Source organism: Taudactylus pleione, unplaced genomic scaffold (assembly GCF_031769625.1).
Source record: "Taudactylus pleione unplaced genomic scaffold, aTauple2 ptg000162l, whole genome shotgun sequence".
Taxonomy (NCBI): domain Eukaryota; kingdom Metazoa; phylum Chordata; class Amphibia; order Anura; family Myobatrachidae; genus Taudactylus; species Taudactylus pleione.
The window spans coordinates 2,782,964-2,802,446 of NW_028284564.1; positions in this window are offsets into that span (position 1 = coordinate 2,782,964).

Consider the following 19,483-nt stretch of genomic DNA (forward strand, 5'->3'; position numbering starts at 1 on the left):
ACTGCGCAGTGAAAGCAAATACTTTGTCACTGTGCCAGAGCCTTTGCTCTCTTGTGCTCATGTGCCCTCTTCCCAAATATCACTGGGAAGATGGTGCCGTGGAAGAGGATGGACCTGCTTGACGGTACAACGGAAGATGCGGGACTTGGGGGAAGGAAGGGGGGTCTCCTCAGAGGAGAGGGCCCCCTCAGGCGCATGTTGGCCCATGTTATAAAATTAAAACTAGGGATGGAGAGGGTTTTAGCATCTAAAATTCTTTCTAAAAATCAACACAACAAATTCTCCTGTAACTTTATAGTTATCAGATTCATGTCATATCAATGCACAAAGCAATACCTAATAATAATAATGAATCTCTGTTTGCAAAAATGTACAACTTGGAAATGATATACAGTATGTTCTAGGGAGTATGATTTCAACCAGACAATTGCTAACATGGGAGCGTCTCCTAGTAACAGGTCAGTAAGAGTAAAGAATAGCTCTGCTCATTGGGGAAATAGAGGCAATCAGTGTATAAATATGCTATAGAAATATTTAAAAACCTGTCTCATGCAACATTGGCAAGCTAAAGATGCTATAAATGTAATATATGTATCCTTCTGATATCATTTCAGGTAGCTTGTTCTAAATTACACATTGTTTGCATTTGCACTGGAACGTTTGTGTCTTCTTCCAATACAAATATATTCAGCACATCTAGGGGTATATTTATTAAGGGGAGATCTCCCTAAACACCTATTTTTGGTAAACATAGGGTTTCTCCCTACTTAACAAGCCCCTTGGCCTGCAGTCGCTATCACCAGTAATAGCTTTTGCCAGCTACCTCTGGTGATAGCTTGCATATACAAGAAGCAATCGCCATCTCAGAATGACGATGGCAGGAACAGGTGACAGAAAAAATGCTTTATGTAATTAAATTTCATGCTTTTTCCTTTATATAAAAAATATAATTATTTATTAATGACCTTTTTTGAAAGTGGAACTGGAAAACCAAACCAATTCACGCACACACATAAAGAGTCTCACTGACTGGTGAGATGGTAAGATCTGTCTTACTGTATGCCAGCCAGCATTGCCGATAAGTTGCATTATTGCTCAGCTGCCCAACATTCTGGTGAGAGGAGATAGAAAATCTTTATCATCGAAAAATAATAGATTGACCCCTAGTCATTTAAGATGTGTTCAAGCTAAAATATTTAACTGATTTTTAGCTACTGTACAAGGATTCAGAAATAGGGAATGCCTCTCTATCACCAAATTTGATCACCGGCCAGGAATGTCCAATACATTTTTAACACACTTCTTCATGCGTACATCTGCATTCGCCACTGCGACTCTATATGCACACAGTTGGGATTCATGTATTGTTAGACACATACGCAGTAAAAAAAAATAACCAAACTGCTGCGTCCAACAACAACATAGCGTGCGACTCAGAATCAATCAGACCCTAAGTGTTATTCACTAATCTGAAAAAGCATAGGTTCACAGCACATCACCTTACATGCAAGTACTGTACTGTTTATGGCAGTGGTTCTCAAACTCGGTCCTCAGGAGCCCACACAGTGTACGTTTTCCAGGTCACCCAGCAGGTGCACAGATGTATTCATTACTAACTGATACATTTTAAAAGGTGCTAATTTTCTCACCTGTGATTCTGTGAGGAGACCTGGAAAACATGCACTGTTTGGGGACCTAAAGACCGAGTTTGAGAACCTGTGCTTTATGGAATTGGCCCCAAAAAATGCCTTTAATGACCCTTACAGGTGGAGATGGAAATCCAGATGGTAGAAAGCAAATTTCTCACTTCAAATTCCTGGCTATCTATAACTTTAGAACCACCCCCATTTTATTAATTTTAGCTTCCTTTTTTCTCCTAAACTATTTATTGGCAAGTATTATTTTTGTTTTAATATACTTTGGGCCTGATTCAGAGCTGTTCGCTATTTGCGGTCGTTCATTCAAAAACAAGGGGTGGCTATTCAAATGATCCGTTCGCAAATTGCAGTCTGTTCACACCTCTAAGTCTGAACGAGCGAGCAAAACATACGCTCATTTATTTGTTAAAAACGCCCCCTGGCCGCTCGCACCATACGTCATGTCCGCTATTTATTAGATTAATCGAGTACATCGACCAGCGTATGAACTGCTCGCTATTCTTGTGGTTGGTTTTTGCTACCACAATCTTGCGAGCAGTTCTGGCTATAGAATAACCCAGTGACGTGGTCAATGACGCTGCTGTATTAATTATGCACACCCATAAAACGCCCGTTTTGACCTTTAAGCACGCCTGCGTTCGGATCTCCACTCCCCATTTTCAAGCACCTTCCCCTGTTACCACCCACATACGCCTCATTCTGTCACTCAAAATAGCAGGCATTCGCTATATAGCGAGCACATGAATTTCGCCCGCACTGACTGGTTCGCGCATGCGTATAACGATCCGTACGCATGCGCAGATGTGCGAACATCGCTCGGAACGAGCGTACTGCCGCTAGCGAGTGGCTCTGAATGAGGGCCTTTGTTGGTGAGGGAATATCTACATTATTTTTATTATTATTTTATTACATTGGTTGAAATGCCCCTTAAATTTGCATTACCATGTACATGCTGTGGCAAGGTGCAAAGCATATCCCGCTGTAAGTGATATCTGATTTCCACCTCCTCCTCCAAAGACATGTAATAATAAAATACTTTTACAAAGAGATGAATGCTGTAGACACTCTACAGGGGACATATCCATAGACACAAATTAAATGATTAAAAAAAATTAGTAAGTCTTAAATGTAGCTGACAACCACCAAAAGGACTGCTGGTTAGTGGCCTCAGGAGCTACAAGGTACTTCAGCTACACTCAAAATTGGTTTAAATAAACAAGCACGTCTGATCCTTTAACTGGCAGGGGAAGATTTTAACTGCTATGAAAGTTAGGGTAATAAATATGCACTTGAGGATCAAGAGTGAGACAGAAGTTACTGACAGTGAAGGTGTGCTGTTTGTGCAAAGTCTAGGAACCAACCTAATTGCCATAAGTGCACTGGAAAAGAAAAGATACAAGGTCTAATTCATAGAGGGACAGTGTGTGTACAATAACAGATGGCCTGTGATAGCAATAACAACCTGGTGCCAACAACTGTATATCCTGGACATAGAATATTGGGTCACCTAGGGTATGATAATGTAAAGAAGCTTCTAAATGGCATGGTGACAGTGATGTCTATGAACAACCCTGAAAGACCACAATGTGAATGCTGTGTGAAGTGCAAGCAAACACATTGTTCCTTTTCAAAGTCAGCATCCTGAGCTGAAACACTACTGGAATAAATGCACACAGACATGTGTAACCTGATGGTGGTGAAGTCAATGAGTATTTATTGTTACTTCTTGACACTTATAGATGACACTGCAAACATGAAGCACATAAACTTCATTAAAGCCAAACGTGATGTAAATAGCAAAAATATTAGTATAAGAGCTTAGTGGACACTCAGACAGGCCTAATATCAAAAGTCCTAGGATCTGACAACAGTATGAGAACAAGGATCTAGCTGTCTTTCTCAAAAAGAATGGCATTCAGTATCAGCTATCAATTGCCTCCATGCAGGGGCGTCTTAAGAGAGGAGGGGGCCCATGAGCAGTCTCTTCTTCCAGGGCCCCCTCCTCTCTGAGCACAGTAGACTCTTAGCATTAGGAGCACTAGTAGACTATAGCGCTGTGTCAGAGTCTACTGCACATGCACAGGACTCTGAAGAAATGGCGCAGCAACCATGCTACCATGCATGCACAAATTTCCATTTTCCCGCTGATTTGTGCAGTGTTACTGCCGCTGACGTGGGACTCTGGAGAGGTAAGTTTTGAAGAAATGGGTGTACTGTGTGACCCTGAACCCATTATAGATATGCCACTGCCTCCAAGCCTAAGCAGAATGGCATGAGTGAAAGGACAAATAGAATGATTGTTGAAGAGCACTGACTAAACTAAGTGATGTAGGTCTGGATAAAAGATTTTGGGCAGAGGCAATCCTTACTGTGGTATACTTTAAGCATCATGTGCCAAACAGTGCCCATCAAAGGTAAAACACCACTATTAGGGAAATTCTCTATCACATGGGAATGTTACAAGTAAATAAGGGTATTTTCTTTATTACCTTTCAAATGTATTGTTTCTATCCCCTCAGACAGATATAGGGAGATGCTCAGATCAGGGAACAGATAATTGTTTATGGGATTATAACCTTTTTGTGGTGACTTTTGTTACTAACATGTAAATGTTATGCCCCAAATTTCTTGAAGATCTGTAAAACATTATAGATACTGATCCTATAGCAAAGACTCCTCAAGCGATGATAAAGTTTAATATAGGTAGAAGGAATAAATTAGATATTATAACTTCTAAAGATCCCATATAATGTATTCACATCTCATGTCCATTTATTGGTAATGAGATGCTGTATTATTTGAAATCCATATTCTCCTTCTCTGATGTACCCCTGCAGAGTTATAATGTGTTTAAACTTTTAGACACATCTGACATTTGGTTTAAGCATGCTCTGGACAAAGGTCCATAAAACCTTTATAGCATCTACACAAGCCAATGAGCCAGCAGAAGCAGGGCTGTGTAACAGCCCAGGTAGCCATAAAATCCATTTAGAACTCTGAAAGTTTGAACAATTCTTGGGAGCCAATCTGGCATTGGGAATCACTTAATCTTCTTATGTTTCCTCGTAAATAGATTAATGAGACTTTTGTTAATTTTTTCCTATTTGTTTATAAGAAAATTATTTGTTTAATACTATCTTTGGATGTCATTTTGATTAATTGTTTTTGTATATACTTTAAGCATTGTGAGTATATTTCTTATATTAAACTTCATTTAATAAGATTGGACTCTGTGATTCTTATCAGATACATTTTGCCTGTGGATTCGGCTTGTTCATGCTACATATCTGTACTACAGATTATTTGGGTAGTAATAACTGGGACTTAATTGTAATTGCATATGGAGATCAGAAACTTCCTGCATGGAGTATGTTGCTCCTGAACCAACTTCTGTAGTGGCAGTTATTGGTGGCAAAATAATAGTGAGTGGGAGATAATGGTGAATGTAATCAGTTCTTTAGACAGACCAGGAGGTTATTTTTTTGATTGACTCAGACCAACGTCAAGCAGACTCAAGTATTTATTTATTTATTATTTATTTATTAACAGTTTCTTATATAGCGCAGCATATTCCGTTGCGCTTTACAATTGGAAACATTGATAGAACAAAACAGGGTAATAACAGACAGACAGAGAGGTAAGAGGGCCCTGCTTGCAAGCTTACAATCCATAGGGAAATAGGCATTGATACACAAAGATAGGTGCTATATATTGCAATTTGGTCCGGCCACAATGCAGAGTTTCTTGGTGGGCTGCATGATCCAGTCACATAGGAATGTCGGCCAAATGTCAGGAGTATGTGAAAGAAAGACAATATGTGAGGTTATGTGTGGACTGTGAGAGGGGACGTAATAAGACATGGAAGCTATGAAGGTTATGTGGTCAGTTCTGGAATCTGATACGCTTGTCTGAAGAGGTGAGTTTTTAGGGAAAGCTTGAAGGATTGAAGACTAGAGGTAAGTCTAATTGTGCGTGGTAAGGCATTCCATAGAGTGGGTGCAGCCCGAAGAAAGTCCTGTAACCGTAAATGGGAGCAAGTAATGCGCAGATCTTGTGCTGAGCGGAGAGGTCGGGTTGGGAGATATTTTGAGATGAGTGAAGTATGTTGGTGTAATTCGGTTAATGGCCTTATGTGTAAGTAACAGTATTTTGTATTGAATACGGTAGAAAACCGGCAACCAATGGAGGGACTGACAGAGCAGGGCAGCAGACGATGAACATTTGGCAAGGAAGATAAGCCTCGCAGCTGCATTCATAATGGATTGTAATGGCGATAGCCTGTTTTTGGGAAGACCAGTAAGGAGACTATTGCAATAGTCAATGCGGGAAATAATGAGTGCATGGATTAGAGTTTTTGCAGTGTCTTGTGTGAGATATGGTCAAATTTTGTATATGTTTTTTAGATGTATGTAGCATGATTTTGAGACAGATTGAATGTGGGGAACAAAGGACAGTTCAGAATCAAGGATGACACCAAGGCAGCGAGCTGGTGGGGTGGGGTGGATTGTTGAGTTATCAACAGTGATAAAGAGATCAGATTGGTAACTGTTATTGGCCGGTGGAAATATAATTAATTCTGTTTTAGAAATATTAAGTTTCAGGTAGCGAGATGACATCCAAGATGAAATGGCAGAAATACATTCAGTGACACGGACCAATACAGATGGTGATAAATCTGGAGAGGATAGGTAGATTTGTGTATCATCCACATACAGATGGTACTGAAATCCAAAAGAGTGGATTCGTTTGCCAAGAGAGGTGGTATAGATTGAGAATAGCAGAGGACCTAAGACAGAGCCTTGCGGTACTCCATCTGATAGAGGTAGCGAAGAGGAGGCAGAATCAGAAAAACGAACAGAAAAAGAGCGATCAGATAGGTAGGAAGAGAACCAAGAAAGAGCTGTGTCCTTAAGACCTATGGATTGTAATGTTTGTACGAGAAGAGAGTGGTCAACAGTGTCAAAAGCAGCAGAGAGATCTAGAAGAATTAGGAGTGAGTAATGGCCTTTAGCCTTCGCAGTGACCAAATCATTTACTACCTTTGTCAGTGCTGTCTCTGTGGAGTGTTGGGAACGAAAGCCAGACTGAAGTGGGTCCAATAAGTTGTGGATATTAAGAAAGTGTGTGAGGCAGGTGTAGACAAGTCTCTCCAGTAGCTTGGAGGGGCATGGGAGCTGGGAGATAGGATGGTAATTTGAGAGAGTGTTAGGGTCAGAATTTTGTTTTTTCAGAATGGGAGTAATCACTGCATGCTTGAACAGTGATGGAAAGATGCCAGTAGAAAGAGAGAGATTACAGATTTTAGTTAGGGTTGGGATGAGCACAGGAGACAGAGCTTTACTAATTTGTGAGGGTATAGCATCTAGAGGAGAGGTAATAGAGTAGGAGGATGAGAAGAGTGTAGATACTTCATCTTCATTTGTGGGGTCATTGAGTAGGTCACTAGCTGAGGAAGAGAATAACATTTCATTTAGGATATTATCAATCTTGTCCTTGAAATAGGAAGCAAGATCTTGTGCACAGATAGTAGCAGGTGGCTTGGGTGAGGGAGGGGTAAGAAGAAGTTTAAATGTATTAAAAAGTCGCTTGGGGTTAGAGGCTTGAGCAGAGATAAGCGATTGGAAATATGTTTGCTTGGCAGTGTCCAGAGCAGTACGATAAGAGTTGTAGATAGACTTATATGTGAGGAAGTCACATGGAGTGCGAGACTTTCGCCACTGACGTTCTACTTTACGTGAGAGTTTTTGTAGATGCCTTGTTAAGTTAGAAAGCCACGGTTGACGTCTAAGTCTACGCGGAGTGTGATGGGTAGCTGGAGCTACTTCATCGAGGGCTTTTACTAGAATCTGGTTTAGGTGTGATGCAGCAGTCTCAGGAGAAGTGAGTGCAGAAATTGGTGAGAGTCGTTGTTGTAGAGAGGTAGATAGTTGTTGAAAGTTAATTGCATTAATATTTCTGGGGGTTTTAGGAGGTTTGGTTGATTTCCCTGACATTGAGGTTGATGTAATGGAGGAAAGTGTGCAGGTGATAAGATTGTGATCTGAGAGAGGGAAAGGAGCATTAGTGAAATCAGAAACTGAGCATAGTCTGGTAAATACAAGATCAAGGCAGTGGCCCTCCTTATGAGTAGAGGAGTCAGTCCATTGGGAGAGGCCAAGAGAGGAGGTTATAGAGAGTAGTCTGGAGGCATGAGGAGATTTTGGATTGTTAATGGGGATATTGAAATCACCCATAATGATGGTGGAGATGTCTGAGGATAGGAAGTGAGGGAGCCAGGCTGAAAAATGTTCCAGAAATTGTTGAGGTGGCCCAGGCGGGCAATAGAGAGCAGCAACTCGCAGAGAGAAAGGAGTGAAAGTCCTGATAGAATGTACTTCAAATGATGTATATGTAAGTGAAGGTACCTGTGGGAGAACTGTGAATGTGAAAGATTGGGAGAGTAATATTTCTACCCCACCTTTACAATTGCTAGGCCTGGAGGTGTGTGAAAAGTGTAGGTTACCATGTGAAAGTGCAGCAGGGGAGACAGTGTCTGAGTGTGTGAGCCATGTTTCTGTTATTGCCAGAAGGTTGAGGTTAGTTGAAATAAAGAGGTCATGGATGGATGTTAGTTTGTTGCAGACAGAGCGTGCATTCCATAAGGCACATTTTCGTGACTTGAAGGGTGAAGGGAGGCACGCAATGTTTATGAGGTTAGCTGGATTTATAGTTCGTTGTGGGTGTGGCATGTGGGATGGGCCTGGATTTGGAGATATGTCACCAGCTAATAGAAGCAACAGGAGCAAGATATAAATATATTTGTGGGATTTGTCTGAATGTTTGTTATGGCGAGAGGTTGTGGATGTTATTGTCAATGTGTATAGATAAGTTAAAAGCTCATATGTGTTTGTAAGAGAAGAGGAAAGTAATGAGGCAGCAATATGTACAGAAGGATGAGCTGCAGGGAGAGTAAAGGATGTAGTAGTCTTAGAGATGATTGAATGGAGTGAGATCATTAATAGAAGTTTCTGATACATTGTTTCAATACATTCAAAAATGTACAACACACAAACTACTGGTAAGGAATGATACTGTAATTACCTTGTCGTAGATGTTGTTCAATGTTTGTTCAATTGTTTTTTAACTGTTATATAAATTACATTTTGTGTTATAACACACTTAGTGCTTATGATACACGGCTGCCATCGTCATCCACGGCTGCCTCTATACTGATTCTAAACATAAAGAAAGTCTGATTGAGACATGCTACAGCTGAGCACAAATGCTGACTAATCAATGAAGAAATTTGGCACTGGGTATGTGTAAACACAAGCAGTATCCTACCATAAACTAGGCATCACTGAACAACATCCCTTACCCAGGTAATACAAATACAATCAAGTCATTACATCTAAATCTTTGCTAACAGAAATAAATTCCATTATGCAGAAGTGTAAGAACAATATGTTGCTTGCTAGATGGAAATGGGTAACATACTTTTTAAAATCCAGCAGCTGATCTGAGTGATTGCAAAGCACTAGTTAGAATATGCAGCTTGTAGAATGGGTAACATACTTTTTAAAATCCAAACAGCTGATCTGAGTGATTGCAAAGCACTAGTTAGAATATGCAGCTTGTAGAATGGGTAACATACTTTTTAAAATCCAAACAGCTGATCTGAGTGATTGCAAAGCACTAGTTAGAATATGCAGCTTGTAGAATGGGTAACATACTTTTTAAAATCCAAACAGCTGATCTGAGTGATTGCAAAGCACTAGTTAGAATATGCAGCTTGTAGAATGGGTAACATACCTGCAGGGATGAAAAGAAATAGAAGATATTCAGTCCAGTTGTAAATTTATGCAGATTATTTTTTTTTAACTGTTATATAAATTACACTTTGTGTTATAACACACTTAGGACCTTTTCAGAGTCGGTCGAAGCGGCCGCACGGTCGTACGGAAAAAGGGGCCGGATATGCAAATGATTCCCTCGCAAGTTGCGTCCCTGAGTTCGGATCGGTAGTTGGCCGACCAAGGGGAGGAAGCGGTCAGAAGACAAAAAAATACGCCCCCTTCTCGTACGCTTTGCACGTCATCTCCGGGCATATAAGGATTAATCGAAACCATTGGGAACCATCGGCACTGGTCGTAGAGCTTAAGGTTGACCATACCCTCTCTTAAGCTCTACGATCAAGTCAGTGTAAAAACCTCCCATGTCACATGTGCCATGACGCTACTTTGTTAATTATGACCTCCAATAATCCGTATGCACTCCCATAAAACGCCGTTTGCATAATGAGGCACGCCTGCGTTCGGATCTCCACACCCCCGTTTTCAAGCACCTTCCCATGTTACCACCCACAAATGCTGCAATCTGTCACTCAAACTACCGACCTGGCTGTGTTCAAGGAGAGAGAAATTTCTGATCGTAGCGGCTAGTTTGCGCATGCGCATTGCGAACTTTACGCATGCGCAGTATAGCGAACATCGGTGGTGTATGACCGTGCGGCCGCTTCGACCGACTCTGAATGAGGTCCCTAGTGCTTATAATACACGGCTGGATCCAAAGTTCATCTATTGTATCATGCTGGCGTACTGTCCTGAGAGCTAAAGATACAGATTGTGGGACATTGATTAAAAAAAATCTCATAAAATCAAGAGACATGCTATTTCACTAGAAAACTTTAACCAAAGACAAAGAGGATTTTGCACCATTAGAAAAAACTTGTGATGCTAGATTTGCCGCCAGCTGAAACTATGACTGAATGTGAAACTACAATGTTCTGCTTCTATGATGGACTACAAAGGCAACCCCCCTTAGAAATATTATGGAGATTATGGAGATATTATGGAGAATCTGCAAACTTTGAATTTCAAAATATATAAGAAGCAATAGTCAAACAGCAACTCGGTGGAGTGGAAATCAGCCCTATAAAGCTAACAGTCCTAAATGTTAGAGACATGTGGACCATTGTTGACAGGCTGAGTGACTGTAAACCAGTCAAGATCAAGTAGGATTTTCTGCAAGAAGTTTAACACTGATGGGACTCTTGCTCACTTCATTGTCCGACATGTTGCCAAAGGTTACACCAAGAAATCCGGCATTGACTACAGCAGAGTTTCCCACACTCACCATTACAGTCCAGGTTTTAATATCTATGCTTGAGCACAGGTGACTTAATTAGTACTTCAGTCAATTTGATTTAACCATCTGCAATCAAGCATGGATAACCTTAAAACCTGGATTGTAATGGTGGAGTTTGGAAAACTCTGGACTATGGGGAAATCTTCTTACCTGTTGCAAGGTACAGTACATTATTTATGGTCATAGCGATATAGACTGTGTTTGATTTACAGCTGTACCAATTAGACTTTGATTCAACCTTCTTAAAAGGTGAGATAGTAGAAGAAATGTACATGGAGCTACCAGACCATTACAATATTGATATGTTTCCAGAGGTAAAAGTATGTCTGCTAAATAAATCATTGTATTGGTTAAAACAAAGTGGTCACTGTCAGGGGCAGATTGGGATGGAGAACCAGCCCAGGAGAGTTCTGAAGCAGACCTAAATGGGTGGAGGGGGGGTAGTCTGTGGATTAGGTGGGGTCTGAAAGCATATCTAGATAGGTCTGATGGCATATAAAGGTGCATGAGGAAGAGTGTGATGGCATATAAGGGCATATGAAAGAGGAGTCTGATGGCAAATAATAACATGTTTAAAAGGGAGTCAGGGGAGGGGGCACCAAGCTAAGACTTAATCCCGTATGACAGAAGCATAGCTTTAGCAATGAGTTTAGAGTCCGTGATTGCGAATAATACCATGGAGAAGGAGATCATGGTACAGGTAAGCAAAGAGGGGTTGTGTTTCTGGGGTGAATATGGTGTATTAGGAGTGTACTAAATTATTATTCATCACAAATAAAGCCAGAGATGGTGTAAGGCCTATGCCTCCTCCAATCTGTTAAACATGCACAGCTTTCAGATCAACATTGTAATTACCCACCCCTCCATTTTAATTACTTACAATACTCTGCCCTCCCTTCACCCACCATATAATTTTAATTGCTTACAAAGATAAGTTGACTTTATTGTATATTGCCTCCTGCTACAAGTAGCTAGCATAATGCTGAAGTTAAAGACTAAATGGATGTGTGTCCCTTTGCCAATGCTGCAGTATCATGACATTGAAAGTACTGGGAGCAGCTGGGTGCATCTCAAAGTTGACCATGATTACTCTTAGTCTATGTCCCAATAAGGAGGGTTGGCACCCACTCAAACCGCATCCTAGGCTGCAGTGTGATTTGCCTAATTGTTCATCAATTACTGATCATTGTCTTCCCTCACACCCCAACCACATGCTCTCCTCCATCATCCTCCATCTTTCACACCTGGCTCCATCCTCTTCTCCGTCACCCTGCTCCTTCCCTCATACCCGGCTCCATCCACTCCTCCATCACCCTGCTCCTTCTCTCACAACCGGTTCCATCATCTCCTCCATTGCCATACTCCTTCCCTCACGCACCAGCCTCATACTCTCCTGCATCACCCATCTTACTTAACCCATCTTTCTTTACAGTCCCAGCTAAGTTAATGTCACGGGGAGCACATCTGCGTACTGCAGTTGCTCCTCCTTTAGTGCCTTCATGCCCATCCCCTGGTACTGTATAGACATACATACACAATTTTGCAGTTGCTGCAGAGTCTCCATACAGTTATCACTATCACCGTGTTATAAATACCATATTAACAAGATATTTGTATACCTCACATGAGTTTCTGCAGTAGCTGAAATTGCTTGCCTGGGTTCACAGGGCTCTCCTCTGAGGGGACTTTCTTGCTCTCTTGTCTTGGTTGCAACCTCACTCAGTGGTCTATGAACTTCCTTTCACAATACTGGTGAACTGTGGAGGGGAGGAGATGTGCATCAGGATATCATTATATCCTGGTCTGTGAGGAGCCCCCGGCGATGTGGAGGGTGAGCCCAAGGCTACTCGACACTCGGCTAAGCCATTAAACCTGCACTCTATTATCTAACCCCTTTATGTGAGTTTGGTCTTCTTAGCCCAAAAGACATATGGTCTGATTTAAAGATGTACGCAAACCCAATGGTTTGAGATGCTCACTGGAGGTCTCTTTTTCCTTCAGATGCCTCCTTCAGCATTAGCATATATGCACACAGCAGCTGCATCCAAACACCCATTGTCAACATAGCATGTGACAACAAAGGTGCAATTGACTTGTCCTCCAGCACCAAACACCATGGTCATTAAAAACATTTTGCCATTAGACACCAATTTATCCATGAGTTGGCAGATGGTAATTTAATCAGACATTTTGTACATATTCTAAAAGATCAACTACCACTCCCCATCAGTCAGAGAGATCTGCACCTCCTGTTCCAAATTTGCAGTAGTGGAGCTCCCAATTACACTTCCTCAATTGGAGGCAATAGTGTCTTATACCAGAAAGTTATTACACCCTTTCAGTTTACAGGAGTAAGTGTATATTATATGTGAGGGGGAGGAGATAAAACTGAGGTATCAGTGGTGGAGAACCTAGTCAGTGACTTACATATATTTCTAGAAGTCTATTGGATGAATTTTAAATTGGTTCTGTACTTGGAAGAACTACTTAAGAGACCCACTTTCAAATAAGTCCTGGCAGGTAATAATATTATTATGCCAGTTAGCCAAGTGGAGGTTTGGTATTACTATGGAGATAGCCAAAATCCAAAGCCAGAACCAAGGGATTTCTAAGATTCCACAAGACTTCACCATGTTGTTCCATGCTACATGAAAGTCTACAATACTTCTAGGTAATGCATAGGATCCATCCATCAAAGGACCACTAAGGGGAAAGGAGATGCCAAATTACTTTCACTGTCCACCTAAAGCATGGATGGGGAAGGAGCAAACCAATCTTTAAGTTGGTCTAAAAGGCATGCCATCTGATCATTTTTCTATTTAGAAACAGCTAACCCATTCTTAATTTTGGGTCTAAACATACATCCTGGGCTGTTTTATCTTCCTATTAAAGAATGATGAGATGGAGTAAAATTGGTTCAGGAGATGCAGTTTCACTATATAGGGAATGGAGAATTTTTTTTACAATATTTAGTTTTTTTGCAATCAGATTTTTATTAAGTACCAATAAGTACAAAGAAGAAGGATAATAGAAAGATATCGGCATAGACAATAGCTTAAAAAATAGGTTTAAAATTAACAATTACACAAGAGAAAAAAAACTACAAAACACAATAGAAAATGACCATCAGTCAAAAGAGAAAGAAACAGAGTGTAATAAACTATAGGAAAGAGGGGGAGAAAGCACCAATTTAAAGGGCACAGCACGTGGATAAAACATAAAAGGGGGCTGGAAAAGAGGGGGATGCCTATATGTTGGTCATTACTGAGCTATAGTCCTGAGAGTCCTTAAAGTCTACCCAATAGAACCATGTGGAAATTAAATCAGAGTATCTGTCAAGGGCTGAAAGGGTAATGTCCACCATATCCATTATCAAGTCAGTATGATGGAACAACTCATGAACGGATGGGGCACAAGGTAATTTCCAGTCCTTCGGGATTGCCGCCTTGGTGGCATTGTTCAGATATTTGAGAGGGGATATCTTGAATTTAGAGATAGGGATGGATGTGGAATTCAAAAGTCAGAATTTAAAATACATAGGAATATTTTCACTACAAATTATTCTGGAGATGGAAAAAACCTCTTGCCAAAAGGCGGTGATCCCAGGGCACATCCACCAAATTTGGAACAGTGTACTGGGTTGAGACCCACAGCACCAGCAGAGATCAGGCACAAAAGGGAACATAGAATAAAGCACATTAGGACTGCAGTACCATTTGGAGAGGAATTTGTTGTGGGTCTCAATAAGAGATGTAATTTGGAAGCTAACATGAGTGAATTGGTAAAGTATTTTCCATTGGGAGTCCTCAAAAGAGAACTGGCAATTTCCATGCCAGGCAGTAGTAAATGGTGATGTACTGTAGTGCTAAATTGAGCAATTGGTAAACCCAAGTGACAAAATGATGAATGGGAATTGATGCAAGGGGAAGCTCCAGGACACCAAATTTGGGCATATAAAAACCTCTGATTCGTGCAAATCCAATAGTCCCCGTAATATAGCAAAGGAACCATCATCTGACCAACCCGCAACATACCCACCTTATTCCAGGGAGCAAAATGCCCCTCCATAGTGGTTGGGGGAAACTGAAAATTTTGCATTTGAGAGGTGAGCGGGGAGATTAATGATGAAATAGAAGGCAAGATCATAAGGCACATAGTGGGGTGAGAGGTGTGTGGGAGGACTTGGGTCCAAAGCAGAATGCACAAAGATTATAAAGTGAAGCAACCTCAATTTGAACACACTGCTTGGTAGAGGACAAGTTCAATCAGGTAACGATTTTGTTGCATAATAATGTTGTAGAAAGTAGGGTAACTGGAGACTACCATGAGACTTGCATCTGCTTAGAACCTCCAATTTCAATCTTGGACCACAAATCTTTACACAGATATTCCCTAAGAATTGTCAATTTCTTTAAAGAAGCTAGATAGAATATGGATCAGGATAGTTTATAACAAAAACATTACTTTTGTCAGAGTGTTAATTTTGATAATATTGATTCGCCCCAATCAGGACACCTTCAAAGCCCTCCAGTCCTGAAAATCCCAACTAACCATCTGAAGGATAAGAAGACAATTAAATTTAAATAACTCAACAGTTTGACTAGGTATAATAATACCAAGATATTTAATATGGGAGGGGTGCCATGTGTAAGGGAAGAATTGTCGAAGGGCGGTTATTATAGAGGAAGGGGGCAAAAGATTTAAAGCAGTTGATTTAGAAAAATAATCTTGAAATTGGAGAGGGCACGAAATATGTGCAATTTACTGGTCAGATTTGATACTATACAAGTTTGATACAAGTTTGATACTATAGCAAATAAGTTGTCAGCAAATAGCACCAATTTGTGCTCCAACCCCCTAATTGAGAATCCAAAATATCAGGGTTAGCCCTAATCACCCTTGCAAGGGTTTCCATGGAAAATCTGAAAATAAGGGGAGTGAGAGGGCAGCCCTGTCTAGTTCTATTAGAAACTAAGAAAGCTCCAATCCAGCCAGTCAAATGCCTTTTTGGCATTAGTAGACAACAAAAGCATATAGGACATAATTAAAAGCCAGGACTAATATGGGGTCCATCTTATCCTGAAAACATTTGTAATAGGATATTGTAAATACATTGGTTCTGGGACTTTTGCCTGTCGTAAAAGACTTGATTGCTTCAGCAACCAAATTTTCGGTAAAGGGGCAGTCAAGGGATATAATCAGCTCCTCCGGTAACATAGGGAAATCAATGTCCTCCAAGTAAGACCAAATTTGGGTGGAGAGATGGGACCCATTGGGAAACATGGGGGAGGTATCAAGGTGTAAAGTTTGCTATAATATTGGTTGAACAATAAGACATTCTCTTCGGAGGAATGTACAGGGTGATCCATAAGTGTGGCAACACCCTTATAAAAAATAAATGGGTAAGGAAATATTAGTCCTGTGTCTACACATATGATTTTGGAGTGGGGAAAACTTTTTAAAGTATGTCACCAGTAAGGTAGCCATCTTGAAGTCAGCCATCTTGGATCAACTCAAATTTTTTAATTGGGAATGTACTCATGTGACATATCAAACAGATACAAAATTTCATAAGAAAAACAATGGTGTTCTTCATTTTAATGTATCTTTATTCATTCTCGGGTTTTAACTGAGTTTCTTTTGAAGGTAGTGACATTAATGACAATGGCACTAACACAAACAGAACGTGTTAAGATTGTCTTGATATCTGGAGAATAAAGCACACATGCTATTGCAAATAATTTGAAGAAACCAGATCAGTTGCAGATAAACCAAAATGTGATCGACTAAAAACTGTTAGATGAAGCAGCAAAAACTGCGGTGCTTGCATAATTTTCAAAGAGCCCACAATGTAACACTTGTCATCTGTCTCGTCAATATGGGGTTAGTCATACGGCCATTTTGAGAATTTTGTCTACAATTAAATGGCATCCCTACAAGATTCAGATGTTGCAACACCTGACTGAGGATGACCCAGACCGTCGGGTGGAGTTTGCACACTGGGTAAAGGCCCCCATACACGGTGCGAGGTGATAGGGGATCCGTCATCTGACATATTGGGCGGTCCACACACATGGTGCAATTGGGTGGCCAACCACCAGATATGCCGGATCCCCCCTCTCTCACGTATAGCAATCCAAGGGATCGCACATCACATCCCCTGATCTTATTGTTCTGCCGAAAGTTCAGAGGGTGCGATATATGATCCCACGGGAGTGCGCTCGGCCCAATATCAGGGCCATACACGGTGCAATAAAGCAGGCAAATCGCACCAATTAATCAGATTGCCTGCTTTATCGCCCTGTGTATGGGGGCCTTAACACAGCAACTTCAACTGAACCCTCATTTTCCACACCAGGTATTGTTTAGTGATGAGTCAAATTTATTTGTCAATAGTGAGGTAAACAAACAGAACCACAGGTACTGGTCAGAGATAAACCCTCACTGGATGGATGCCTGTAGGGTTGTATCCTCGGCAAAACAGTTGATATGGTGTGGTTTGTGGGGTATCCATAATGTGGGACCATTCAGCATGTTGCAAGAGGTTATTAGATGAAGACATTTTTCCCTCATTGTAACCACAGGATGGGTCATATCCTAATTTCTTCCAGCAAGATGATGCTCCACCTCATTATGAACTCATTGTCAGGGATGATCTTGATGTGCAGTTTTCCCAAAGATGGATTGGTCATAGAGGTCCAGTCCAGTGGCCACCAAGATCCCCAGATTTATCTCCATTTCATTTCTTCCTCTGGGGTTACCTGAAGGAATGTATTTATGCTGTGAAGATACAAGATCGTTATCACCTATAACAACAAATTGTTGATGCTTGTGCTTAGATTCAGCCAGACATGTTGGACAAAGTTTATCAGAAATGGGAAAAGAAAATAACCTTAACACTGCAACATGGTGGACAGCACTTTGAACATATCTTATAAACTTTATGTTAAAGCTCGAGAAGGAATCAAGAACACCATAGTTTAGTTTTTCTTATGAAATTCTGCATCTGTTTGATATTTCACATGACTATCTTCCTAGTTAAAGAAATCAAAGGGGAAAGGGAGGGAGGTTGTAACAAACCAAAAAATGGGAAAACAAACATTGAATATAAAACATTTATAAACACGTGTGATTAAATTAGAGAGCAGCAACACCAGCCACTAGCTCAAGCAAAGTAGAGTAACACCCAATGTAACACTGGTGGCAGCATAAGCCCACCAGTGGGTCGACCCATACGCCGCAACCACATCCATACCAACTCACAACCATCCATAAAAATGGGATATTGCAACTATCACAACATAGCAATAAAAAACAACAAAAAAAATAAAGGTAAACCTCAGAGTACAATATAATCAACAGCAATAAGAAAAGAGGTAAACTTGTGCACCATGGGCTTTGCAGAGAAGCTAAACTAGAGTACCTCTGAAAATATCAGCATATACACCGTGTGGATGCCAATGGCAGAACAAAAGTTCTGTAGGTCAGGTGGTGATTTTAACATAAGGAGCTTTACATCCTTTTGCATCTTGAAGCTGGAAAAGCCCTCTATACTTGATATCCCTCTTCCAGAGCTCAGACAAAAGGGGTATAAGAAGACAACTCTGCTGCAAAGTGTGACAGGAAAGATCTTGGAATATTTGGACTTTGCTGCCTTCAAATTTAATGGAGTCCAACTGGAAGTCCTTTCTAAGAATCTTATCCTTCTATGTATAATAATATATCCAGCAGATAATGTCCCGAGAGGCTTTGGAGAGCAAACCATGTGGCCAGAACTCTTGGTGGGCTCTGTTTAATAGAATTCACATGTCCAGGTCATTGGACAGGATCTCATTGAATATTTTGATGAGAACATCTATGATGCCATGTTGTGGAATTTCTTCAGAAATCCCTAATACCCCCATACGGCCAGCGGTTCGACTCCCGGCAGCGGCAGCCCGACACTGGCACATATCCTGGCAGCATGAGACCGACAGCCCTGGAAATCCCGATTGTTGTAAGGTAAGTATAGACTAACCTAACCCACCTAACCCTAATCCTCCTTAGGGGTGCCTAACCCTAATCCCCCCTGTAAGTGCCTAACCCTAACCCCCCCTTCCCCGCTGCCTAAACCTAAGTCCCCCGGGGGGGTGCCTAACCCTAAGTCCCCCCCAGGGGTGCCTAATCCTAACCCTCCCTCCCCCTAGCCTAACCCTAACCCTCTCGGGGGGGGTGCCTAACCCTAAGTGCTCCCCGGCTGCCCTAAACCTAACCCTTCCCCCCGCGGCTGCTGGACGCCGGTCTCCCGGCATCAGTGAATTGAGCGGCGTCTACATCTAGATGCCGGGCATTTCACCCTCGCCGGGATATGACAGTCGGGAAGCCAGCTGTCGGTATAATGTCAGCCGGTTTCCCGATTGCATCCCCTCTCAAGTTATTGCAACACCCTCTTTGTCCAAGTCTTCAAGGCTGGCCTGAACAGAGCAGAGTTCAGCCGACTGGCAGTATATCATGTCACAAAGGCTTTGTAGAGTTCAGCAATCTACTCCACTGCATCCTCCATAGGCATAGCTTGTCTAGTAACGTATAATGTCTGTCTGCAGTAGGTCCAAACGAGAACCAAATTATTTCCTCCAAACTAAACTCAAGTTCTTGAAAATCAGCATGGGTAGGCAGAGTCTTAAGGAATTGCAGTATTTTGGTTTTGCTGACCTTATCCT